A 23,726-nucleotide genomic window follows, 5' to 3' on the forward strand; every position below is an offset into this window, starting at 1 on the left:
GCAGGATTGCTCAGCTGGTTGTCAGACAGGTCATATTGATTTGTAGGGTCATATTGATTTTTTAATAATACATCTGCCAAGTCAGACTTTCTAAACAAGGGAGGAAAGGACTTTGCTTTAGAACCAGTTTGTCAGGCCCATGAGAGGAGGTGGGGGGTGCAAAAAGCCTTCCCCAAATTTACAGGTATTTGTACAGTGGGCCAATTCTAAAGACAGAAGAAGGGTTTCACAATATACATATTGCGAGGAGCAACAGAAAAGAAAAAAGCAAGAGAAAGACTTAACGAGCCTATCCTCAAATCCCACTTGCTGAGCCAGATCTCTTCACTTCTAAAGCACCTTGCACAGAAGGGGAAAATAAGTACACAAAAAGCAGTGCTTAAAAAAAATATATTTATAAAACAGATCAACTGTTCAATTTAAAAAAATTAAGTAGTAACAATATAAAGTAACTGACAATAATAGACAGATAAAATCAGAAAACCAAAAGCATATTCAATTACTTATCTGGAAAGCACTGTTTAATAAACACCTTTAGCCGGCATCTAAAACAGTATAGTAAGAGTCCCTGCCTAATGTTAATGGGATACCGCTTCTTATCTTCCACCTGTTCTGCTGTTGAGGACTTCTTGGATCATTCTTTGTTTAGCTCCTCCCCTTTGACCTGTACGCACTGAAAGACTGACAACTGTAACAGACACATAACAATTTTTGTAAAAGTGCAAGCTCTGTAGATCTATGCCAACGGGACTCCACCAGCTAAGGGGTAAGAGGCAAGGGGAGGCAGAGTGGGTGGAACAATAGGAAGGAAAAGATCTTAGTTGGGATCTTATGCTTCCCCAAGGGGTTGGTTATGCCTATATATACCAAAAGAGGTGGTATATATAAGAACACTACCTATGATAGCAATATTTATAGAACCTAGCATCTCCTGGAAAACCTCAACAAAGACTGGGAGTGGGATTACTGGTTGTTTGTATTTTTATGTTGTGTACCGCCCTGTGACCTTAAGATATACAAATAATAATAATAAAATAACTATAACTGAACATTATCATAATCATGTGTTAATCAAACAGTAACAATATTGAAACTCTTAAGGCATTGCACTTCCGCACTAGAACACTGTGACTATCATCTCACCACACAATTACCTCAACAGCATCTTACAGCACCTACTTCAAACATGCTAAGGACAGTTGCCAGCTGTGAAGATTTCTGGAAGGTGGAAGCTCATCATGATAATCTAAGCAGTGCTGGCTTTGATCCGGATGTGGTTCCAGTGGAGTAGATATGGAATCTTCACTGTTTTCATGAACAGAAACCTTAATCCTTGTAGGAAACTTACTAGCACCATATGGAATTATATTATGTGGGGCTTTGTATTCGTTCCTCTTGCATTTTGCATCCTTTTATAGGACATTATTAGTACACCTATTTAATATTCAGCCATGTTTTATTGTTCACTGGCTTATGTCAGACAGATTTGGGGTGGGGCTGGGGCTGGCTTCAATGACAAGTATCCCACATAGGATACCTACCTGAGAACTGGTAAGTAGTTTTGGCTAAACACTTACAGTATTCTTCCCCCCACCCCCACCCCCGTAACCATTTACAGATTTCTTTCCTGAATCTTTTTCTCAAGTACTTTTTTGTACCACCTTTTTATATATATTTTTCTTCCTGTTAGATCATTCCTGTTTCTCATTTCTCTGAAGGAGACAGTCTAAGAAGGAACCACCCTACAGAGACCCTCCTCTGCGTGCACTGTCATGTGTGGTGAGACAAGCATAGCCACGAAAAGGGATTTCTCATTATGGGACCTAGGAACTAAAGTTTTTAATTCTTTGTTTTTTCCATTTTTTAATTATCTGTATTATGTTTTATATTCTATTTCTGTACACTGCTCAGTTTATTTGTAGAATGGTTGCTAAGTTCTTATACAAGCAAGCAAGAAAACAAACAAACAAACAAACAAACAAACAGTATCTGGAATGCACTCCACAGGGAAGTTCACCTGGCACCTACTATGATGTGTTTTCAGCAGGAAGTCATCGGAACTTGGTTCTGGTACCTCATTGCCCTTATAAGAGAACAAGGGAGGCATTCGTGGTGAGTTCCAGCACCTCTATTTCTAAACAAATAGCACTGGTTTTCGGTGCCAGGCAAAAATATTAGTAGGATAGTGATGCTTTTTAAAAACTATTTCAAAAATCTTGGGCTAGAACAATCAGAGGGAAGATAGGAAAGAGCACCATTAATAATAATAATAATAATAATAATAATAATAATAATAATTTATATCCGTCCCATCTGGCTGGGTTTCCCCAGCCAAACTGGGCAGCTCCCAACAGAATATTAAAAACACAATAAAACATCAAACATTAAAAACTTTCCTAAACAGGGCTGCCTTCAGATTTCTTTTAAAAGTCAGGTAGTTGTTTACTTCCTTGACATCTGATGGGAGGGCATTCCACAGAGAGGGCGCCACCACTGAGAAGGCCCTCTGCCTGGTTCCCTGTAACCTTACTTCTCACAGTGAGGGAACCACCAGAAGGCCCTCAGAGCTGGACCTCAGTGTTTGGGCTGAACGATTGGGGGTGGAGACACTCCTTCAGGTATACAGGGCTGAGGCCATTTAGGGCTTTAAAGATCAGCACCAACACTTTGAATTGTAGGTAGCCAATAGTTCCTTGTGCAGTTTGTACAGCTATATGGTGCCCTGTGGTACACACTCTACTCCTTCACATATGGTGCTTTTAATCACAGTATTTTGCTGACTTTCCTCATGGGCTTAGCGGAAAACATTCATTATCCTGATACAAATACTGGTTAATTTTTACTATATGCTTCAATTGTTTCAGTGCTGGGTGTGATATATGCTTTGATTTTCCTGAAAAGTCAACATTATTTATGCTTCCATACTATGGAAAACAATTACTGTTTAGGGCAAAGAATCTCTGAAGTATGCATGTAGCAAATTCTGTGGCCAAATTAAAAAGACACAGTAGATGATCTTGAGGGCTTTTTAAGTGCTTTTAAATTAAGAAGAAACTTACATGTTCTGAAAGAAATATTACCAAATTTTAAGAGAGAAAAATGCATTGAGACCCAGATCTTGCAATATGTTGTCACTTAATAGAAACATACTTGAATTTTGGTCATTTCTCCCTCTTCCCCAAATGATACGTACAAAGAGAAACAAATACTGTATAACAGTAAATGCAAAGTGGATGCAAGTAGATAGATACATGTTCTGCAAATTTCTCGCAGCACCATCTCATAAGTCAAAACAAGGTCAATCCCTAATCAGACAGGGATCCTTCATTTCAGCCTGGAATACTTGACAAAATATCCCTTTCAAACCAAATGCCACAATATACTGGGTATCTTACTATAGTCCCTTGTTTCTTCTGGTAAGGAAAAGAATAACTCCAATCTTTTCTCAGCTGCTACAAAGCTTATACAGAGGAAATCCTACTAGGATTTCTTTTAAACTAGAATAACTCACTGAAATATTCAGGGAAAAGAGCTCATGATAACGCTATATTCCTTTCTGAAAGCTTCATTTAGACAACTGCTAGCAGATCCCTTCATGGGCACAGCAAAATCTTAAACTGTCTCTATTTGACTCTGCTTGCCTAAGGCATTAAGTTCAATCCACCATGTCGCACCTCAGTAACTCGACACAGACTAGAAAATTCTTACAGTCAGCTTCCCCAAGGGATTTGTTAAGTTTCACATGCATTTAGTTGTGCAGTTGGCCTGCTCAAATTGATAAACTTGTTGCTCACTGCTTTCTGCTGTACTCCCCCCCCCCTTTATCACCAAGACAATAAATATGGTGAGGGAAAAGCTGTTACTGTGTTTGAAAAAGGCTCATTCAATTAAAAATTATTGCACAAGCATCACTGTTTCTTCCTCCATTCAAGAGGGGGCAATTTATTTTGCGACAAAAATACTACTACATTTATGAGCCCAGCAAAGTGAATGGGTGAAACAGAGAGAATGGATTAATGAGTGAATGAACAAATAATAAAGGAAAAGTGCATCAGACAGATTTTTGAGAAGAGGGAATTCCTGTTTTTGTTAGTTTTTTACAATAGCTCTCCAGCTAATGAAGTACTGAATGTTCTGGGGTATCTAAACAGGCTGGCAATTTCTAGACCACTGTGGGAAGACATGAAAGCCTCTCATATTAGGTTTGTCTTAACATTATCTCAGGGGAAAACTACATTATATTTAAATATACAGAACTGCATCTCAGATGGGTATTTATTTCTGTTTTTTACTTAAAATAAGGGAAAGCAACGTGGATTAGGACTTAATTATACGAAGAGGTTTGAGCATTCCCTAACCACAGTGATCCCACCAAAAAAAACCCCACTCACATTGGTGCCAACGGGAGTTTTTCATTTTTTCCCCTTTTACTATTTGACACTTCGGGTGCTTTTATGGGGGAGAATCACTGTAGTCCCAGCCTCAGTTGGCAACCCCATGCTTACTTTTATTGGATTCTTTTAAAATCTCATGCAGGTCTATACACAATTTATTTAAATGCAGCATATAGCTATTCAGTCAACAGCTGCACCCCACTGGTCTAGGGAACAGAGTTCCTGCTTAGTACCTTCTTGCACACTGTTTCTTCTCACAATATAGAAAAGTTAAAACAAAGTGCAGCTATAATTCAGGGAAATGACACTGAGCCAACAAATGCATACATACAAAGCTGGTTCTGATATATTGCATAGTTTGGCACTCAGACGTTCCACTGAATCCATTGGGTTCACTCCCCTGAAAGTGTGTATAGGATTGCAACCTTCATTTGGAAGCAAGCGGGGGGGGGGGGAGTAATGTGAGAAAGTGTAACATGCTGCTATAATCGCACAGCAAAGTGGGGGAAGTTAATTTTCTGTTTCAAACATTTTTTGGTGATTGTCTTAACTTGCTCCGATCAGATATATACCAATAAAAAATGAGGGATTGGCATTTAGAGACTGCCACCCAGCTCTCAAGGCAGCTGCACAGAAAAGCAAACAGGCTCTGGTATCGACCACCACCAATTATTTATTTATTATTTATATCTCTATCCCTATCCCATCTCCCACTCAAAATATGGCCCCCTATGTAACACCACTTAATCCATTTGATTTAAGTTGGCCATCGCTCTTACAGATTTGAAAGGTGGGCACACATTTCCCTTTCTCTTTCATTTCCAATCCCTTTGACTTCAAGATAATTACAGCAAGGCTCAAGTAAAAGATATTGAGGATTTGGGTAATAATAGGGCCATATCTTGGGAGAAGTGCACAGACTATATAGATTCGTTTTCAGCAAAGGCACTACCACCAACCATTTAAGCTAAGCCATCAAAGATATCCATGCTTCCGACTGTTCATTTCCTTCATGCAGATAATGACGTTGCCACGTTAAAAGAAATAATCCAACTTTGCTCACAAATGTAGGTCTTCTCTAAGAGCTAAGCAACTGCAGCGCTAGAAGTTCACTCACCACTGCCTGTAAACCAATAAATGTGAATTATCCAAAGGCAGTTATCTCTCACATTGAATGTATTTTCCCCATTCAAAACCCAAAACACTTAGTCAGACGTGTTACGAACAAAGTACATGCTACTTAAATAGTGAAATCCTCTAAGAGACACATTATATTACACATTGCAAGGGTAATAAATGCTTCATGTAAATTGTGAAGAGGAAGGCAAACTATGCCAGAGCTGGTGTTTCAAAACATTCCAGTTCTGACTTTCCAATACATTTCAAATAGCTCTGTCAATGTTTGCTCTTCAAACAGGAGAATCTTTATTTTATTACAAGGGAATTCTCAAACACTGGCTGGAAGCATTCCAAGTCCATTGTTTCACAGTGCAGTTAAGACACACTGCTAACTTTCCAAGACCCCCCAACTATGTTTGTAAGTAAGAGTCTTTTAAATGTGTTCCTATGTAATATATAAAAGCTGTAGTGCAGTGGTTTTAAGACTTTTATTAGATGTGCAGTAAGACCTGCACCAGCAGCTGATACTTGCAGGAGGCTGAAGGAAAGACTGGCCATGGTTGCCCTCCCCAACATCTGCCTTTTGCAGCAGCCAGCCTCCTCGAGAGTTAAGGATAATGGGAGCTGGCTTTATGTCATCTAGCCTGCTAAGAGTACCCCTCCCCTCTGAACTGTATTTAAGCCAGGCTCCTTTGCATGCAATTGCACCAGTAATCAGAAACTTTATTATCAGTTAACGATTGCTTTGTTTTTTATCTATGTACTTAATTTTCTGTAATACTGAATTTATTCTGTGTTTGTTAAATTGTTGATTTTTTTTTTGTCATTTCTGAATTCAACTGACATGCTCCATATTTTGCATAGTTGTATTCTAAGGTTTTGCAGTAAATCACTTTGGACACAGCCCTTTGTGGAAAAGCAGCATATAAGTAAACCTAAGCAATAATTAATCAATCAATCAAAATAGAGAAAAACAAAGTTGAAAAATAAACATAGAAATAACATTAAAACATAAATTATGATAAGTATGATAAGGATAATGTTAGAAGACAAATTTTGATCATAGCACAAGGCATGGTTTTCTTATTAATTTGCCCATAATATTTCTATATTTCTGTTGATTGGATATATTTTTGTAACAAAACATTTTAGCGACTGATAGCGACCAATTAGTATGCATATTTGTTTAAGAAATACGATAAACACAATCTGGAAAACTTGAGTTAAATTAATGATTTAAACCAAGTATCTTCATGTGGTGACTAAAATAATGATTTAGATCACATTGATTAGAATAAATCCACTCTGTGCAGTCACCTTGATTAAAATTTATCAACGCTATAAAAAGCATAACAATGATTAAAATTTAGTGTTTCACTTAAAAATTTGGCAGCTTGAAACAAGTTCACGTTTGTGTCTTAGCACACATTTTGGGACAAGATTTGAATGAATGCAAGATTCATGTTGCATGTTTTCTCAGTTGTACTTTCTTCATCCGACAAGTAGCGGCAGGCTCATGGCCATAAATCACTGGGGAAGAGAAGGAGGGTGTGTTTCAAAAGCAACAGACATGCAAATTACAAGTTAAAAATTATGTACATCAGTACCACTGAAGCAAATTTTTACTTTTGCTTAATGTAACTGAGTATGCGTGTTCTACTCTGAACTATTCCACTTCCTGCAGAAATCCGGTGGTTATTGGCAAAGAGCAAAGCATTATCAGCAAGAGAAATATCTGAGTGTATATAGGATGTGTGGCTAGGGAATTATGACTTAAGACCATGAGGGACGAACTAGCAACCATTCAGGTTAACGAACCTTGAATGCAGTACCACAACATAGCAGGAGAGAAATTTTGTTTTAATTAAAGCTAAGATTCACAGGAAAGCACACTCTAAATGAAATGCTAGATTGTTTAAGGAACCTTGAGCATGTGAATGGTAGAGATGAGCAATCCTGCTTAAATGCAACTTAAATGTACATATTACTAGTGTAGAAAAGGCATTACATCTATGCTACACTTTTTCTCTGTCATAACATTAAAAAGAGAAATGTAAATATTATGTAGTTTTGTGCTTCTTTCATTTTTTTATTTTTTCCATTTATGAATGATAAGCCTGTTTTATCAAATAAATCAGCCGTAAGAGAAGAAACCTGGAAAGTTTTAAGAATGTAATGCAATTCCTCCCCTTTTTGTATTGTTAATTTTAATTATGCATTGTAGAAATAAATACCTAAGTGGCAAGAAAGGTACCAGCAGGCAGCCAGCAAGAAGGCAGAGCAGCAGGAGGGGGAACAACACTTGCACACCTGCTCCACACACTTTAAATAAATAAGGCAGTCAAGAAAATTTGGCAATTTCTGAATGACATTCACTTTCTGGAGTTTACCTATTTTTTAAGGAAGGACAAAAAAAAAAAAAGAAAGAGGAAAGGAAATGATTGCACAAAAATTGTGAGATTTCCTGGGAACTGATTGCTTTTGAATATCTGGCCACTTAATTTAAGTCACTTGCACAGAAGCAGAGTTTTTCTGAAAATGTGGTGCTTTGCTACTCGAGCATTAAAGGATTAAGAGGTTCCCCCTCCTCTTTTCTGGAAGCCTAATTTTAAAGGGATGTTTAGTCAGATTAGGCCATGGCATACTGAGAGTGCATATATATATATATATATATATATATAGGGCATTAGACATTTAAAAAGATTGGTTCTTTCTCTCATTTGCTTCACTTTGTTCTTGTAAGTCAAACCAATACTTGCAATTTATTAAAAATAGCATGTGTCAAAGGTATTTCAGTTATGTTCAGACCAAATGGGATTGGGGCTGGGGTAAGGGGTAGAAGTATCACTGCCACAGAAATGTGGTTCCAGTTACAGATAGGTAGCCGTGTTGGTCTGCCATAGTCAAAATAAAAAAAATCCTTCCAGTAGCACCTTTAAGACCAACTAAGTTAGTTCTTGGTATGAGCTTTCGTGTGCAAGCACACTTCTTCAGATACACTGAAACAGAAGTTGCCAGATCCTTCTATAGCTGAAAAGCTGAACTAAATCTGTGTTGTGCAAAGACCCAGACCTGAAAATATACCATTTGTGCAGATAAGAGAACTAATTTTTTAAAAATCCAAGGCTGAGACATATTTTATGTGCTGGACTGATTAGAAGGTGCTTTTGGCAGACGCAGGTACAGTGAGGCCGGGGTTTGGTGGGTGGGCATTGAACACACAGTTAACAAATAAAATAAGACACAAGACACCAGTGCTGGGATCCAAGAAGGCCACAACTTTATTGATTACAGATGTACGCAAGTTTTGGTACTGGGTGGACAGCAGGAGTTGACCACTGTCAGGGGTCACCCTACAATGTGCATCATATCTGGGAGTCACCCCCCGCTGACCACTGGTAGTGGGTGCTAAGGCCCTTCTGCCCCTGAGTTGGGAGCCTGGAGAGGAAGCACCTCCCCAGGCTCCTCTAAGTGGATAACCCTTTATGTCAGGATGGGGTCAACCCCCTACCCACCTGGATCCAACCCAATGCCTCATCTGCCAGAAAGTTGGGACAGATGCTGTGAGGTAGGCAAAACCCACAGATGGGCCCAATTAGTCCTGGCCCCAAATATGGTGACTGATTACATCCTACTAACTGAGCAAGCCTACTTACCACCTTACCCCATTAATGGCCATCATAAAGGGTGGGTGGGGAATTCTATGAAGACTGCCTATCTTCCACTTCATGTGACTGGCTTAAAAAGCCAGGGAGTGGACCACCCCAAAGCCACACCCCTCTGCTTGCTCATGATTGGCTCTGGAAGCCTTTGAGCATTTCCCAACTTCCAATGCAACAGAAGAGGCCAAGAATGACCCCTCCTGAGGCACTATAGTTGAGAAGGAGGAAGAAACCCCACCCCACCATAGCCAAGCCACAAGCTGAACTCCCTGCAATGCTATAGGTAACGAGTATTTCCAGAGTGACCCAGTTCACACTTAGTGTGAATGAGGGAACAAGCAGGTCTCAGCTGCTTTGCTTCTTCCCAATCGTTTTGCTACTGCACTTTGCTAAATTAAACCATGGTTTGTCTTAGAGCTTAATCTGAACTGAGGCTTGTTAGCTCTCCAGACAAATCATGAGCTGCATGGAAGATTTGTGAACTAGGTCTTTCTCTCTTAATGAGGGTGTGAAGCCAGCGTCTGGTATCTGTCCTATTGTTTATAATGTTTTCACCCAAAGGAGATTAGTTGTATATGAGATATGTGGATCATGGCCATTCATAGGTAGTTTTCACAAGTTTCTTTCATCTACAGTCCCTAGATTCACAGCCTTTCACATAGCAGATCAACTTATTTACCGTACTTAAAGTAGCATTTCATATCACAACAAACACTTTAAATGAAAAGTCTTACAAATCACCTTCTCACAAACAGAAAAATGTTGATGAAAATGACTTGTTGCGTTTTCTTTCTGAACTTTTGCTTCTAACTTGGTTGTTTTTTAAAACAACAACATTATTTTAAACCAGCAGTGGTGTTAATACACTGCATTGTGGGGAGCATTCCTTTATTCTGATGTCATGCTCAAAGCCTTCCTTCTCAGAAGACTTCTTTTGTACTTACAACCAAGAGGCACCAAAAGAGAATTCAGAACAAGCAGAGTTATAAATGCCCGATTTAGTAATTTTTTTTTCATTTAGAGAAGACAGTAGACAACTTTATTTTTTAGATGTGATCAGTTAATATCGTCCAATTAAAAGTAAATACTTCCCTGAAGTTTAAAAGTATTGTGTTTATTTTCACACATTAGTTGGATTTGAAATTCTTTGCATTATTGTACTGTATCACAAGGAAGTCAGCTATCGTTTCATGAAAGACTTTTTCATTCCTGACTGGCATCTTCTCAATAGTAGGGGCCCAGGCACACCGCTCTCTTCCAAGCAAACCTTTCTACTCTTGAACAGTACTGCATTCATAACTTACTTTCAGCTCTGCAGGGCAGCAGCACCACGGAAAAACTACTCCATCTAAAAAAGTTACATCATTGCAAACAAGTACTTGGCCTAGGTAGATGAATGCCTCATGCACTTTTCACACACAAAACACATCCAGAAATCCCTACCGCAGACACTCGTTTCTACAATCATGTGTTATCACAGATAGCCATTTTCCTGCTACAGTGGTACCTCGGGTTAAGTACTTAATTCGTTTTGGAGGTCCGTACTTAACCTGAAACTGTTCTTAACCTGAAGCAACACTTTAGCTAATGGGGTCTCCTGCTGCCGCCGCGCCACTGGAGCCCGATTTCTGTTCTTATCCTGAAGCTAAGTTCTTAACCTGAAGCACTATTTCTAGGTTAGAGGAGTGTGTAACCTGAAGTGTATGTAACCTGAGGTACCACTGTATTTACATTTTGATATGACTCCAGTTACTCTGTTTTAGGGCTGCTATAAGAAAATATTTTAAGGCTGAAATGAATTAAATGGGGGAGGGGAATCAGTTTGGAACAAAAGTACAGAACTATTAGTGTGCTCCAAAACCAGGGGAAGGAATTCAACGCCACACTCCTCTGATCATTCCATCAACGCAAGAATTTTGGCTTGACAAAAGAAATGATCACTGTCTCCTCCTCACAACATGCTGTTTCAGTGGTTCTCTCAGCCCTCCCAGAGCCAATGGTAAAAGGGCACATGGAGGGGGGAGGAGAGGGGAGGAAATCCTCACAGCACAAGTGGAAGTCCTTGCACAGGGCTTCTGCTGATGGGATTAATTAGGTGAATCCCACTCTGGGGTTCTAGGCTTGATTCTGAAACATTAGGCCTTAATGAGTAACATCACATAGCTGAGCCAGGAACTTGGTTTTTTACTAGCTCTGGGAACAGTAATCATTAATTGCACTGGGCTATTGTGGGAATGAAGAAGATAGATGTTACAGGCAATGCTAAAAATGTATCTATACTTTTATGGTGCATTTTTAATAATATTGTGTTTCCAAGTGTCTGGTGAGCTGCACATGAAACAAACTTTGTCCTTTAACTGAGAAAATATTTTAATTGTGGTGGTAGTGGGGAAATCACTCACTATATAAGATTAGACTTAACTGCTCATCAGTTTAATTTTATGAATCCTGGGGTGCTAACCCAATAATCTAGACTACTGGCAGACTTCCGGGGGCGGCGCGAACGGCAATGGCGGTCCTCTTCTGAACGGGAGAGGAGGCTCCGCAGGCAACGGGTCGTCCGCTACGGCGAAGCGGAGACCCACTCTGGAAAACCCCAGGCGGCAAGAGCCTGGGGTCTTGAGGCTCGGTGGGCGCCTTGAGCGACCCTCCAAGTGCAGAAGGAACCCCGTAAGGGGCTCCGGAGCGCGGAGGGGGGTTGCGGCGCTGTGAGCTGTTTCACAGCCTGAGGAGTGAAGCCGCGCTGCTACTGTCGGTGAGCGCTGATCCCTTTTCCTGCTAAATTACGGATTCGGACGAAAAAGCAACTAACTTGTGAGTAAAAGACTGAGTCACTTGAATTTGAGACTTTGAAAGAAAAATTTAAATTGGTTTGAACTTGGCTGAAAGCGGAGAGACGTGGAAGCAGGAAGTCCGTCTTCCGCAGCCATTGAACTTGAAAAAAAGCAATCAGCTGGAGGAGTGGAGGCTGAAAGAAAGACTCTAAGTTTTACAGATCTAAGCATCTATTGAACCATTTTAAAGTAAAGACTTTAAGCTAAAGATTTGGGATTTTTATTTGCATTTGACTTTCCTCCTTTTATTGGATTACAAATCAGAAGGTGAAACCCAGAGTCAGGAGCTGCCTGAGCACTAAGGGAGCTGTCAGCACTGCAGATTTGGATACTGTATATTGGAACTTGAAACAATCTGAGGGTATTGAGACCTTTTAAATTTGAAACATTCTTTTTGGAGATAAATAAGCACTGTCTGCAACAAAGTGACCATTTATAAACTCTGCTAAACATTTGTATTTGAAGGTTCTTGGACATTAAATTAGACTCTGAAAGACAGATTAAGCTCCCTCTAGAGGATTGGATTAAAACAGTGACTTTACATGTACTTTTTACTTTCGATTCCCTTGCTGTTTGCTTGCTCTGGACTTTTCCATTCCCATGGGAATAACTCAGTGTGACCTTGACTGATAGATAACGTTGGAATGAGTGGCACAAGAAAAAGAGGGAGAGCTAAACAAACAACTTTAACAACTCTAACCTCAGCCTCACAGACACGTAGATCATCTGTGCCTACTTTGCCCTCAGAAGTGGAGGGAGAGGGCGAAGCAGAGCAGTTACAATTGGAAGATATGGCCTCAGGAGTATCTGTTTCTGTTCTAGACAAAATTTTTGAAAAATTGGAAGCTTTGGACAAGAAAGCAGATGCGCAATCAGCAAAGATTGATAAAAACACAGAATGTCTAAATAAATTAACCACACAAGTGGCACAGAATGCACTAGCAATTGGACAGTTAACGGAGGCCTCAGCAGAAAATCGGAAATTGGCTGAGGACACCAGACAAAAATTTGAAAATTTAGAGCAAGAGGTAAGACCACTCACTAAACAAGTCGGGGAACACCAGATTTATCTCTCTATGATAGAACTGCGAAACCGTGAGAACAACTTAAGGATTAGATCACTACAAGAGGCAGAAGAAGGGCATCTAACTGAGTTTTTGACCAAAGAATTCTCCAAGTTCTGGAACTTGGAAGAAAAGGACTTTAAAATTGTGTCAGTTTTCAGACTTGGAAGATTTATAAAGAAGGAGAGGCCCAGAGACTGTCTGATAACATTGAGATCAAAGGAGGAAAGGGATAAGATTTTGGGACTACATTTTGTAAAATCACTGGAGGTTTTGGATAGAAGAATTGAAATTTATAAAGATATCCCAAGACTACTGCTTGATCTTAGAGCCGCCTATTCTGAACTTGTTAAACTACTAAGGAGCAACGCAATTCCATTCAGGTGGGAATTTCCCCAAGGAATATCTTTTACCTTTAGAGGGAGAAAGGTTAAAGTGAGAACACCGGAAGAGAGAGACAAATTCTTGACTACATACGGAGAGGACCTTCAAAAAGGAATTGAACTACCTTCTGGGCCTGAGGCAACGCCAGTAGCAACATCAGCATCTGTGGAACCTGAAGACCCTGAGAAGATACCACCCCTTGAAAAATAACCAGATAGTCCAGGATGTCTCTGCAACTGTTGAGCTGGAATATTAATGGTTGTAACATTCCGGAAAAAAGGAAGAAAATATTTCATATATTAAAAAAAGAACAATTGGACATTATTTGTTTACAAGAAACACATGTGACGAGGCTCCACAGAAAAGTGTTAATAAATAAAAGATTGGGCCAGGAATTTGTATCGTCCGATAAAGTGAAGAAGAGAGGTGTGGTGATATATGCAAAAGAGAGCCTGTCACCTAAATTCCTATTTAAAGATGAACATGGAAGAATTTTGGCTATTGAGATACAACATCAAGGAGAGAAACTGCTGATATTAGGAATCTATGCACCTAATGAAGGGAAATCGGAATTCTACAAGAAGTTGCAGGAGACAATGCTGGACTACCTAGACTATAACAACATCATAATGATGGGAGATATGAATGGGGTCGTATCAACTAACATGGACAAGTCACAAAGTCAAAATGTTACAAAAGACGGCAGACTACCTAAAACCTTTTTTGAAATGACTGACAATATGGATTTGATTGACATTTGGAGGACAAAGAACCCACTAGGAAGAGAGGGAACATTCTTTTCTGAAGCCCAACTGACCTGGACAAGAATCGACCAAATATGGATCTCCAGAGGCCTGGCACCTAAGGTCAGAAAAGTGGAAATCTGCCCAAAGACCTGCTCCGACCATAATGCAGTAAAGATGGATATGACATTATTACCAACTGGATCCTTTAGATGGAAGATGAATGACAATTTGTTTAGAGATCAGGAAATTACCAAGAAGGCCCAAAAAGTCTTGAAGGACTACTTTGAGATAAACATGAATAACATGGTGGAAAAAAGAATAATCTGGGACGCAAGTAAGATAAGATAAGATAAGATAAGATAAGATAAGATAAGATAAGATAAATTTATTGTCATTGTCCGTATATACACAGTATACACAACAACGAAAATCAAACACCCACCCAAAGACCGGGTTCACATACACATTTGCACGTATCTCCAACACTCTCATCCTATTCAGACATAATCTATAAAAACATATCATACTCCAGAATGTAACATAACCTATTAAAGGCATAACATAACCTAAAAACCTGTCTCATTCCTTCCTACTCCCTGCTTGCTATTTCTTGCAACTGGCCCTGAGATCATTATTTAGTGCAATCAGAGCTCTTGGATAGAAACTATTCAGAAGGCGTGTGGTTCGTGTTTTCATTGTCCTATATCTTCTGCCCGAAGGCAACAGTTCAAAGAAGTTGTGAGCAGGATGGGTGGGATCTCTCAGGATATTGTGTGACTTCTTCAAAGTGCGAGACGTGAAGATCTCATCCAGGGTTGGTAGTTGGAGCCCAATAACATTCTGGGCAATTTTAATTATTCTCTGTAAAGCTTTTTTATCCGTTTCAGAGCTGCTCCCATACCACGATAATATACTATAGGTTAAGACACTCTCGATGGTACTGTGATAATAGGACAGAAGTAGGTGCTGAGATAGATTCAGTCCCCTGAGCATTCTCAGGAAATACAACCTCCCCTGCACCTTCCTCACAACCATATTAATATTTGCAGTCCATGAGAGGTCCTCAGAGATGTAAATGCCCAGATATTTAAAACTACCAACCCTCTCCACCTCCTCGCCATTTATGTGCAATGGTAAAAATACACTTTTCTTTCTCCTAAAGTCAATTATGAGTTCTTTGGTTTTTTTGGTGTTAAGCATAAGATTGTTTTCTTTACACCATTGAATTAACCCCTGTACTTCTTTCCTATAAGCAGTCTCATCGTTCTCACTAATGAGCCCCACCACTGTTGTATCATCCGCAAATTTGATGATTGTGTTGGACTTATACAGTGGGGTGCAATCAAATGTGTACAGGGAATAGAGAAAGGGACTTAGCACACATCCCTGAGGGGCTCCTGTGCTTAATACTAGAGTAGAAGAATAGTAAGGGCCCATTCTCACTGTCTGCGGCCTATCAGTCAGGAAATTCCTTACCCACAGACAGATCTTCTGATGTATACCCAAATTGGTCATTTTAAGAAATAACCTGTCTGGCAGAATTGTATTGAAGGCAGAACTGTAGTCCACAAACAACAGCCTTGCGTAGGTTCCCTGTCGTTCTAGATGACTCAGTACAGTATGGACAGCGATGGAAATAGCATCATCAGTAGATCTATTTCTTCTGTATGCAAACTGGAACGGGTCTAGAGTGGGTGGAAGACCATTACAGTAAAGCTGTAATGAGGGGATTCTTGATACAACAGAATGCAGTAAAGAAAAGAACACAAAATGAGAAAAAAGATAAGATCTTGGAAAAAATAAAAGAATTAGAGAAGAAATTAAGAGTGAATCCGAAGTCACAGCCAACTCTGAGAGAAATTAAACTTTATCAAACACAATATTCTAAATTAATAAATCAGGAAATTGAATGGAAGGTTAAATTAATGAAACAAAAAACGTTTGAGTCGGCGAATAAATGTGGAAAACTGCTAGCTTGGCAGTTGAAGAGAAGACAAAGATTAAATATTGTTACAAATTTAGAGGTTGATGGAAAAAACATCCAGAATCCAGTGGACATTAGAAAGTGTTTCCAGAGATACTTCAAAAAATTATACACCCAAGGGCCGCAAGATGATGCTGAGATTAAACAATTTCTGGTAAAAAACGGCCTATCTAAATTGTCACAAGAAAATAGGACAATCCTGAATTCTAAAATAACACGACAGGAGATCGAACAAGCTATCCAGAACATGCAACTTGGCAAATCTCCAGGACCAGATGGGCTGACCTCCAAGTACTATAAGACATTAAAAGACTATTTGATACAACCTTTGATGGAGGTCAGCAATGAAATTATGGAGGGGAAGAGGGCACCGGAGTCGTGGAAGGAAGCGTTTATCACATTAATACCAAAGTCGGAAGCTGAAAAGACACAACTTAAGAACTACCGTCCCATCTCTCTTTTAAATGTGGATTACAAAATATTTGCAGACATTTTGGCAATTAGATTTAAAAAAGTTTTAAATGAAGTAATTCATAAGGACCAGGCCGGCTTTCTCCCAGGAAGACATCTGTTTGCTAATACAAGGAACATTATTGATATCTTGGAACTTTTGCAAACAGACATAAATACAAAAGCAGTCCTAATTTTTATAGACGCGGAGAAGGCCTTTGATAATGTCTCCTGGAAATTTATGATGGGAAATTTAAAAGAGATGGGAGTGGGACGGGGTTTTGAGAATGGGATTGGGGCAATATACTCAGAACAGAAAGCTAAACTGATAGTTAATAATGTGGTTACAGAAGAGTTTAAAATTGAAAAAGGGACACGACAAGGTTGCCCTATTTCCCCTTTGTTATTTATTTCGGTTCTGGAAGTGCTATTAAACATGATTAGAGAGGATCGGTTGGTGGAAGGAATTCAGGTCGGTCAGAAACAATATAAATTAAAAGCTTTTGCAGATGACCTGGTTTTGACCCTGCAGAAGCCAGAGCCCAGTACGAAAAGAGTATTACAACTGATTAATGATTTTGGTCGGGTGGCTGGATTTAAACTAAATAAACAGAAAACTAAGGTTTTGGGGAAAAATTTGACTGATACAGAGTCAGAACGGTTTCAGAATGAGACGGAACTTAATGTGGTTAAAAAAGTAAAATACCTAGGGGTAAACATAACAGCAAAAAATCTAAGTCTATTTAAGGACAATTATGAAAAATGCTGGACAGAAATTAAGAGAGACTTAGATAGTTGGTCAAAATTGAAACTTTCTTTGTTAGGCCGAATTGCTGCTATCAAGATGAATGTATTGCCAAGGATGTTGTTTTTATTTCAAACACTTCAGGTCTTGGACAAAACGGGGTGCTTTCAGAAGTGGCAGAGAGACATTTCTAAGTTTGTCTGGCAGGGCAAAAAGCCCAGAATTAAGTTTAAGATATTAACTGATGCAAAACAAAGAGGGGGCTTTGCCCTGCCAGACTTAAAGTTGTATTATGAAGCCGCAGCGTTCTGCTGGCTAAAAGACTGGCTACTTCTTGAGGACACTGATGTGTTGGATCTGGAAGGGTTTAACAATGCTTTTGGATGGCATGCATATTTATGGTATGACAAGGTTAAAGCAAATAAGGCCTTTAAGAACCATATTGTCAGAAAATCATTGTTTAATGTCTGGACAAAATATAAAGACTTGCTGGAAAATAAAACACCAAGGTGGCTTTCACCTTTGGAAGCCAAGGCCCGAAAAAGACCCAATATGGAGGCTAAATGGCCAAAATATTGGGAAATATTAGAAAAGGATGGAGACAATTGGAAATTGCAGAGTTTGGAGAAAATGAAAGACAAAGTGCGAGATTGGTTACATTACGCTCAGATTAAAGAAGTTTTTAAAAATGATAAGAAACTAGGGTTCCAGGTGGAGAAATCGAAATTAGAAACAGAATTGTTAGAACCAAAGATTAAGGTACTTTCAAGGATGTATAACTTGCTGTTGAAATGGAATACACAAGATGAAACGGTTAAATCGGCTATGATAAGGTGGGCACAGGACATTGGGCATAATATCATGTTTGAGGACTGGGAGAGGTTGTGGAGCAATGGATTGAAATTTACTGCATGTAACGCTCTGAAAGAAAATGTAATGAAAATGATTTATAGATGGTATATGACCCCAGTCAAACTTGCCAAAATCTACCACCTGTCTGATAATAAGTGTTGGAAATGCAAAGAGTGTGAGGGAACGTTCTTCCACCTCTGGTGGACTTGCCCTAAAGTGAAGGCGTTCTGGGAAATGATTTATAATGAACTGAAAAAGGTATTTAAATATACCTTCACTAAGAAACCAGAGGCTTTCCTTTTGGGTATTGTCGGCCAAGGGGTGGCAAAGAAGGACCAGACATTCTTTATGTACGCAACAACAGCAGCAAGGATACTTCTTGCAAAACATTGGAAAACTCAAGATCTACCCACACTGGAAGAATGGCAGATACAACTGATAGACTACATGGAACTGGCTGAAATGACTGGCAGAATCCGTGACCTGGGAGAAGAGAGGATTGAGGAGGACTGGAAGAAATTTAAGAACTATTTACAAAAGTATTGTAATTTGAGTGAATGCTAAACAAGATGCTAGATCAAAATAACTGAGCACCACTAAATTTAGAACTTTTTAAGAAAATAAGTAAGACTGTGAAATTTAGCTCCTTCTGAGAATTATAAGACTATGAAATATAGAAGGGATATAAGAACTTAAATAAGATGATAAATTGCTGACAAAATGTTATAACGATGAAAATGGGAGCGGGAGATGTGAGGAAGTCCAAAGAAAATGTGAAAATATGTTAAGATGAATGTTACATTGTTTATTATGTCTATTTCTATTGTAAAATTTAATAAATTGCTTTAAAAAAAAAAAAAATCTAGACTACTGGCAACTGGGTGACGACAATAAATGTTGACATATCCCCCCCCCCCCCAATATATCCTTTTGGAAATAATTTAACTCCTTTTTTAGAACTTTATATTAATCCTATTTATGAGTATTCACTTTAGTTTTTTCATTTTTTAAAAAAACACTCAACCTCAATGTTGCTATTTTTAAAGCATGGAAGTTTCACAAAATGGTTTGAGCCCTGGGGCGTTTCAAATTGAAGACATTCCTTTAAAAAAAATCATTTTAAGTTTCAACTCTGGCCTACCTGCCCAGAGGATATGCTCAGTATTACCATGCCACAGATGTAGGTTAAATTTCCAGTCTGTCTCTAGCCTCTCAGGCTGGCACAACCTGGGGTGAGAGGGACGCCTCTTGTTATCATACAGACAGCACTTCAACTGATTAAGGAGAAGCACTGATAGGTTCCAAAGAGATTCCCATCCTCCACGCCAAGGAGTCTGCCTCTTTGAGCATGGCAAAAGGTTAAAGCAGGTTGAGATGGAGTATATCCTCAGGGCTCCATCAGGGACATGAAAGACAACTCAAGAAAGCATGTTATATTACAACAAAGACATCAAATAATTTGAGTTGGTTAGCTACTTTCTGGGTCTCCAAATTTCATCAGCCATTTAAAATGTCTACTGCATTTATTTCCTTCCTTCTTCCAAAGCTGGAAGCAGAGCAATCCTTGGGGACGTTAATAAAAGCTGTATTTAAAACCAGAAGTGTAGGACCAGGATGCTGATGAATTCACATAATGGATCAAAAATCCGTCCTTCTTAAATTGAACTGAAACTAGAAACTCCAGGTAAAAATTCTAACAAGAAGATGCTCCTCGTTTCATCACAGCACACTTTTAACAGTTTCTTTAGCACTCTAAAAGCTGGTATATCAAATCAATCTACAAGAGTTTAATATTTAACCATTCAAAGCTTTTAGCACAAATCAGTTGTGCATCCTCTACTGTTCTGACCCATTCTAGGATGTTACAGTTCTGTATTAGCCTGTATGCTCTCTGTCATCACATTTGCCTGAAACAGGACCAAGTGGCTGTCACAGAGCAGCTCTGCCTACATTGCCAGGCGGAGCAAAGGCAATACATGCAATTCAAGACTCCAGACCTATTAACATCTTGTCAAAACTGCTCATTCAGAATCAGGCAACATACTGAGTAAAGCTCAGAAGCAAGCAAGCCAATTCTTGGTACACCTGTTCACTATACAGACTGACTCCTAGTCTAGCTGTAGCCAAAACTTCCTTGCTACTTCTCATATTTACCTGCCTTGCCACATCTGTCTGAGAGTCTATTGATCACGAAAACCAGCATCTTTATTTTGGGTATCTCTGTCGCATGAAGACTGGCAAGGTGATTCCATATTGTCTACTGGATTATCTTTGATCTTGCTTGATCTTACTACTATTTCTGCACAAAGTACCAACTTCTGCTAAGAGTACCTTGATATATGCCTTTCTTCTTGGACAGACCTGACGGTTTCTGATTTGACCAGAATTTTCACTGTTTTCACATTTTGATTTGAGACAGTACAATTCTCAAATAGTGCCTGACCCTTTAACTGTACTTTAAGCATGAATCAGTGTCCATATTTCAAAGTTCTTGGTCTGCATGCTGTAGATGAAAGAAAAATGGGTGGAGAGGGATGAGTGTGGATGTAGATCAGACAAGCAAGTCAAAAGACTGTGATGTGGTTCCATAGCAACAACCAGTCAAGTGCCTTTCCTCCTCATAAGGGCTAGCGCAAGACATTGTGCCACCTGAAGCAGACAGCTCCACCGCTGCACTCCTGCCAATCCTCCTCCTCTCCTCCACCACTTGCTTTTAAATAGAAGGGCATTCTGATCAAGGTGGCCTTAGACAGTGGGACAACCACCATTGTCACTTTTGCAAGGCAGCTAGAAATCCTCTTTTAAATGTCATTGAAAGAACTTCTAGCTAGCCACAGAAAAGTAGTGGTGGCGGCGCCATTCTCTCAGGCATAGGAATGAGGCTGGTGCTCTAGAGAGCCCCACAAGAGATGGCTGGGTGGTGGCAACAACAGATGGATTGGTGTGCCCGTCAGTGAGACAAACAAGCTAATCTGCTGCCGCCTGCCCCCCTGTCTGTGTCAATTGGCTCGGTTTGCCAAATGAAAGCAAAATATGGGACAGCAGCAAACAAGAAACATTATTCCCAATAAGTGAGATACATGAATAGAAACTGCTTTGCAGTCATCCACTGGGATATATACCAGTGTAATCTCTCTTAAAGCAGTCATGAACAAAACGGATGAAGTACTGAGGTCTGTGGAAGGCGACTGGGATGGCAGAATGACAGGAGAACACTTGTGGACTGTCACAGAACCACAGCCGAACAGCAGCAGAATGGGTGCAAACGTACCGTTACTTCAAAAACCAGTGGGGTTTACATTTTGTGCAGGGAGAATCATACAACTGCATATTGTATGGATCTGCTTTGAAACTGACCCATGATGGCTGTAATAACAGAAATATTGTCATTTTATAGCCCAGCCGCTAAGTGGTTACTTGATGCTGAGGACAAACCACAACAGAAATCTATAAGGGCCTTGTGAATATCCGCAATTATCCCTATTTATTAAGCTGTTGCTAGAATCAGAATGCTGAAGTAGACAAACAACTGGTTGTCAAAGAAGCCAGTTCTGAGAGAACGGGAAGGGGCAGGTGTGGTAATGGTTGAGGTCTGCACCATTACATGGTTCCACACATACATTTAAAGCACATGACTTCCCCCACAGAATTCTAGGGACTGCAGTTTCACCCTTTGAAAACTACAATTCCCAGCACTCTTAACAAACTACAGCTCCCATGATTCTTTGGGGGGAAGTCATGTGCTTTAAATCTGCACTGGATGTGTTTTAAACATCTGGTGTGGCTTCACCCAAATACCTCCCCAAGCCCAAAGCTACCACAGATTCGAGTTTTAAAGCGGCTCCCATACACTACATGAGAGAGAGAGAAAGATTTATTTCCCATTGCCAAAGAGCAACTACAATAGTCTCTTGTTGAGGCTCACAGCGACAGTGATTAGAAATATCTGCTTCTCTTTGAAACCCAAAGATCATGCTTTGGGGTGGGGCTGGATTTTGCCAAGGTGAAACTCAGACCTCAGAACCCATATCCTGGAAAGCAGAGACACTGCCTTACCACCACTTTAGCACAAATTCTTATTCTTGCCATCTGTGCAGTAACAAAACGAAAGGGAGAAAAAGACATTCTGGTAGAATGGCTGCACAGTGACAGTGGGGGTATAAACTGGAACCGGTGGTTGTGTGAAAATCACTGCTTGTTTAGGGCTGTTGTGCTGATAATAAATGGCTTTGGGGCAAAACATTCTCATCTATATATACACCTCTAACAGAAAAGAGCAAAACAGGCCAGGGTGTTAATAATGTGAAATATATATACTGCTAAAAATTAAATTGAAATACTATTTTCTAAATACCTTCCCACACATAAGTGGCCTATTTTTTTCTCTCCCTCAAGACAGTATCAGTTTATTTCAAATTTAGAGATACTGGCCTTGATTCAAATTCATGGCAGTTATAGAAACCAATGTTCCATGGCTTGATTCAGGTGGCAAGCATTAAATCTTTTTCCTGCTGTCATGCAACAACAACTTTAATACAAATTAGCACTGCCAAACTCAGTTTTCTGAGCTCCAAAGTCCTTGATGCTACTCCCTGAATTTTATTCATTCTTTCACACGGATTGTGCTCTTTTGAAATTGTTGTAGCTGACAACAACAAGAAGAACAACAACAAAACCCACCTTTTAATAACAATGGATTCTGCACTATAATTCACCATGCTGGAAAAAATTTAACAGGCAATCTTCATTATTTTAGCTGAGGTAAAACTCAATCAAAACCATGCACCGTAATTTCTTATTTGGAAATTGGTTTTCTCAGAGTCAGATCCTCTCCTCAGCCTGATTGTTTACACTGCCTCCAACCTGTCAGTCAATAATGATTTCATAAATTTCATGCTACCAAGTCAGCTTTCATGTCAACTTCTCTTTGGGCTTTTCGGCACAATCCGTCAAAGTATGTTCCAAACTCATTTTGACCTTTGAATGATATTCCCATAAGACAATTTTCAGTGACAATAGTGTAATATCTGATTTGCACACAACAGATGGGGGATGGTAGCCCTACTGCTGTGCCTGTTCCATTAAAAAAAAAAAAAACCCTGGCTAGAGGGGCACTTGTACACATGAAATGGGGAGCACATAAGATCTATTTTATTTATTTATTTAATATCTTAAATTTTCCTGCTACAGTGATATATTGGGTTAAGAACTTAATTCGTTCTGGAGGTCCGTTCTTAACCTAAAACTGTTCTTAACCTGAGGTACCACTTTAGCTAATGGGGCCTCCCGCTGCTGCTGTGCCGCTGCTGCACGATTTCTGCTCTCATCCTGAAGCAAAATTCTTAACCCGAGGTACTATTTCTGGGTTAGCGGAGTCTGTAACCTGAAGCATCTGTGTGTGTAACCTGAAGTGTGTGTAAACTGATGTACCACTGTACTGCTTTTCATCCAAAGATCTCAGGGTGAATCACAGCATAAAAATACAAAATTAA

At 39.5% G+C, this 23,726-nt stretch overlaps 1 protein-coding gene and 1 long non-coding RNA gene across 12 annotated transcripts in view; both read right to left on the reverse strand.

Annotated features, from left to right (window-relative positions):
- The window catches only part of NPAS3 (neuronal PAS domain protein 3), a 641,499-nt gene that overhangs the window by 584,062 nt on the left and 33,711 nt on the right, over positions 1 to 23,726 (reverse strand). The gene's annotated exons all lie outside the window — the stretch shown is intronic.
- LOC308462700 overlaps positions 1 to 23,726 on the reverse strand; it is a 36,446-nt gene that overhangs the window by 11,948 nt on the left and 772 nt on the right. The window lies entirely within an intron of this gene.

This window comes from Podarcis pityusensis, assembly GCF_964106645.2.
Source record: "Podarcis pityusensis genome assembly, chromosome: 1".
Taxonomy (NCBI): Eukaryota; Metazoa; Chordata; class Lepidosauria; order Squamata; family Lacertidae; genus Podarcis; species Podarcis pityusensis.